General features: G+C 37.1%; 1 pseudogene; it reads left to right on the top strand.

Annotated features, from left to right (window-relative positions):
• Positions 1 to 344: 344 nt before the first annotated feature.
• On the top strand, positions 345 to 740 carry LOC125092081 (eukaryotic translation initiation factor 1-like; annotated as a pseudogene).
• Positions 741 to 5018: the final 4278 nt, after the last annotated feature.

Below are 5018 nucleotides of genomic sequence, written 5' to 3' on the forward strand. Positions count from 1 at the left end.
ATAGTATGGAGGTTCCATAAAAAAATTCAAATTAGGGGTGCCTGGGTGGCTCAGTGGGTTAAGCCGCTGCCTTCGGCTCGGGTCATGATCTCGGGGTCCTAGGATCGAGTCCTGTATCGGGCTCTCTGCTCAGCAGGGAGCCTGCTTCCCTCTCTCTCTCTCTCTGCCTGCCTCTCTGTCTACTTGTTATCTCTCTCTGTCAAATAAATAAAATCTTAAAAAAAAAATTCAAATTAGAGGCCAAGTCACTGAGCCACCACCTTCCCTTGAGTCCCCTTGCTTCCTAATGCTTGGTTCTCCACACCCCAAACCCCCACCTTCTTCCACCACTGCCTTCCAAAGGAATTGTATTGTATGTCTGCTATCCAGAGCCTCCATTCTTTCGACCCCTTTGCTGATGCAAGTAAAGGTGATTATCTGCTTCCTGCTGACACTGGGGATTATTTCCATATAAGAATTCAACAGAGAAATGGCAGGAAGACCCATACTACTATCCAAGAGATGGATGATAATTATGATAAAAAGAAACCAATGAAGGTGTATAAGAAGAAATTTGCCTGCAATAGTAGAGCATCCAGAATATGGAGAAGTAATTCAGATACAGGGTGACCAGCACAAGAACATATCCCAGTTCCTGGTAGAGACTGGACTGGCTAAGGATGACCAGCTGAAGGTTCATGGGTTTTAAGTGCTTTTGGCTCACCAAAGCTTAAGTGAGGATTTCCTTACAATGAGTAAAATTTCCCTTCTGTCTCTTGTCACAAGTTTAAAAAACTTCACAGCTTGTATAATGTAGCCTTTTGGGATCTGCTTTTAACTTGGACTAATGTAACTCTTTCATGCGATAAACTGCAAAGAACAAAAAATGTTCAAAACAGAAATACTGTATGATCCAATAATTCCACTATTGGCTATTTACACAAAGAAACTGAAAACACTAACTGAAAAAGATGTATGCACCCCTATGCATATTGCAGCATTATTTACAATAGCCAAGACATGAAAACAGCCTAAGTGTCCATGCAGAGATGAATGGATAAGGAAAATGTGATATATAATAGAATATTATACAATCATAAAAAGGATGGCTTCATGTCAGTTGCAACAACATTAATGGACCTAGAGGGTACTCTGTTAGGTGAAATAAGTAAGGCTGAGAAAGACAAACACCATATGATGCCATTTATGAAGAATAAGCAAAACAAAAAACAGAATCAAACCTATAAATGCAGAAGACAAGCTGATGGTGGCCAGAGGACAAGAGGGTAGATGGTTGGACAAAATGGATGCAGGGAGAAGGTAATACAGGCCTCCAGTTATAGAATGAGCAAGTCATGGGAATAAAAGGCAGAGCATAAGGGACAGTCAGTGATATTGTAATAGTGATGTAACAGAACAGATGGTAACTACATATGTGGTGAACATAGCATAATGAATAAACCTGTAAAATCACTAACTTGCAAACCTGAAACTAATGTGACATTGTATTTCAACTCTATTCAAAATAAAAATTTTAAGTGTAAAAAAAAAAAACACCAGCTGACATCACAGAAATACAAAGGATCACAAGAGATTACTATAAAAAATTATATACCAACAAACTGGAAAACCTAAAAGAAATGAATAAATTCCTAGTAGTATACAGCCTTCCAAAAAAAATCAGGAGGAAATAGAAAATGTGAACAGACCAATTACTAATATGAATTGCATTGATTTATAAACTACCAAGAAATAAAAGTTTATGACCATAATGATTTACATATGAACTGTACCAAACATTTATTTATTTTTAAAGATTTTATTTATTTGATAGAGAGAGAAAGAGAGGACAAGCAGGGGGACCAGCAGCCAGAGGGAGAGGGAGAAACAATCTCCCTGCTGAGCAGAGAGCCCAACATGGGGCTTGATCCTAGGACCCTGGCATCACGACCTGAGCCAAAGGTAGATGCTTAACTGAGCCACCCAGATGCCCCATTCTACCAAACATTTAAAGAAGACTTAATACACCTATTCTCCTCAAACTACTTCAAAAAAATAGAAGAGGAAGGAAAGCTTACATTTTATGAGGCTAGCATTACACTGATACTAAAAGTAGACAAAGCCACTAGACACATATAAAAACTAAGGACAATATCCCTGATGAATGTAGATGCAAAAGTCCTTAACAAAATATTAGCAAACCAAATTCAACAGTACATTAAAAGGATCATCCACCACAATCAAACGGGATTTATTCTGGGGATGGAAGCATGGTTCAACATTTGCAAATCAATCAATATCATATACACATCAACAAAATCAAGGATAAAAATCATATAACCTGGCGCCTGGGTGGCTCAGTGGGTGAAGCCTCTGCCTTCGGCTCAGGTCATGATCTCAGGGTCCTGGATCGAGTCCCGCATTGGCCTCTCTGCTCGGCAGGGAGCCTGCTTCTTCCTCTCTCTCTCTCCGCCTGCCTCTCTGCCTACTTGTGATCTCTCTCAGTCAAATAAATAAATTAAAATCTTTTTTAAAAATACTAAAAAAAAATCATATAAACATCTCAATAGATGCAGAAAAAGAATCTGATAAAATTCAATAACGATTCATGATAAAAAGTCTCAACAAAGTGGATTTAGAGGAAGTATACCTCAACATAGTAAAGGCCATATATAAAAAACCCACAGCTAACAACATACTCAATTTCTTCTAAAATCAGGAACAGACAAGGATGTTCACTCTTACCAGTTTTATTTAACATACTACTGGAAGTGCTAGCCACAGCAATCAGATAAACTAAAGAAATAAGAGCTATCTGTATTGGTAAAGAGGAAGTTAACTATCACAATTTGCAGATGACATGATACTGTACAAAGAAAACCTTAATAACCCCATAAAAAAGCTTCTAGAGGCACCTGGGTAGTTCAATGGGTTAAGCCTCTGCTTTCATATTACTAAGTTCAGTAATTACAAAATACAAAATACCCAGAAATCAATAACATTTCTATACACTGGTAATGAAATAGCAGAAAGAAAAATTAAGAAAACAATTCCATTTAAAATTGCACCAAAAAAGAATAAACTTAACCAAAAAGTTGAAATACCTGTCTGCTAAAAAGTATAAAACACTGATAAAAGGAATAAAAGATGACACAAAGAAATGGAAAGATAGTCCATGCTCATGGATTGTAAGAAACAATATTGTTTAAATGTCCATAATACCAAAAGCAATCCTTATCAAAACACCAACAGGATTTTTCACAAAATTAAATAATGTTAAAAGGTGTATGGAAGCACAAAGTACCCAAAACAGCCAAAGCAATTTTGAGAAAAAAAAAAAAAAACCATGCTGGAAGTATCACAATCCCAGATTTCACAATATACTACAAAGCTACAATAATCAAAACACTACAGTATTGTCAGAAGAACAGACACACAGATCAAGAGAGCAGAATTAGAACCCAGAAATAAACCCATATGTTTACAGTCAAGTAATCTACAACAATGGAGAGAAGAATATACAATGGGGAAAAGGCAGTCTCTTCAACTAATGGTGTTGGGAAAACTGGACAAAAACTGCAAAAAAATGTTCACCATCACTAGCCATCAGGGAGATTCAAATCAAAACCCATTGAGATACCACCTTACACCAGTTAGAATGGCCAAAAATAACAAGACAGTAAACAACATGTATTGGAGAGGATGTGGAGAAAGGGGAACCCTCTTACACTGTTGGTGGGAATGCAAGTTGGTGCAGCCACTTTGGAGAACAGTGTGGAGATTCCTCAAAAAATTAAAAATAGAGCTTCTGTGTGACCCTGCCATTGCACTACTGGATATTTCCCCAAAGATACAGATGTAGTGAAAAGAAGGGCCATCTGTACCCCAATGTTCATAGCAGCAATGGCCACAGTTGCCAAACTGGAAAGAACCAAGATGTCCTTCAATGGATGAATGGATAAAGAAGATATGGTCCATATATACAATGGAGTATTATGCCTCCATCAAAAAGGATGAATACCCAACTTTTGTAGCAACATGGACGGGACTGGAAGAGATTATGTTGAGTGAAATAAGTCAAGCAGAGAGAATCAATTATCATATGCTTTCCTTATTTGTGAAGCATAAGGAATAACACGGAAGACATGGGGAGATGGAAAGAAGTGAGTTGGGGGAAATTGGAGGGGGAGATGAACCATGAGAGACTATGGACTCTGAGAAACAAACTGAGGGTTTTGGAGGGGAAGGGGGGTGGGGGGTTGAGTGAGCCTGGTGGTGGGTATTAACAAGGGCACATATTGTATGGAGCACTGGGTGTGGTGCATAAACAATGAATTCTGGAACACTGAAAAGAAACTTTAAAAAAATAAATAAAAATTTTTTTTAAAAAACTACAAAAAACCCCCAAACTGGACCACTTTCTTACACAAATTAAAATGGATTAAAGACGTAAATGATATCTGAAACCATAAAGTTCCTATAAGAAAGCAAAGGCAGGAATTTTTTTTACATCTTATAGAAACATTTTTCTAGATATGTCTCCTCTGGCAAGAGAAACAAAATGAAAAATAACTGGGACTACACCAAGGTAAAAAGCTTTTGCAATGTGAAGGAAACTACCAACAAAACAAAAAGACAGCTATTGAAGAGGAGAAGATAATTGCAAACAATTGATAAGTTAATATCCAAAGTGTATAAAGAATGTATACAACATCAACACCAAAAAAACCCCCATAGAATCCAATTTTAAAAAAGGTAGAAGCCCTGAATAGACATTTTTCCAAAGACAACATACAGATGGTTAATGGATATATGAAAAGATGCTCAGTATCACTAAACATCAGAGAAATGCAAATCCAAACCACAATGAGATATCACCTCACACCTGTCAGAAAAGCTAAAATCAAAAAGATGAGAAATAGCAAGTGTTCATGAGAATGTGGAGAGAAACCCCTTGTGTTCTGGTGGTGGGAATGTAAACTGGTATAGCAACTGTAGAAAACAGTATGGAGGTTCCTCAAAAAATTAAAAATACAAAT

The sequence above is a fragment of the Lutra lutra genome, chromosome X, assembly GCF_902655055.1.
Source record: "Lutra lutra chromosome X, mLutLut1.2, whole genome shotgun sequence".
In the NCBI taxonomy this organism is placed as follows: Eukaryota; Metazoa; Chordata; class Mammalia; order Carnivora; family Mustelidae; genus Lutra; species Lutra lutra.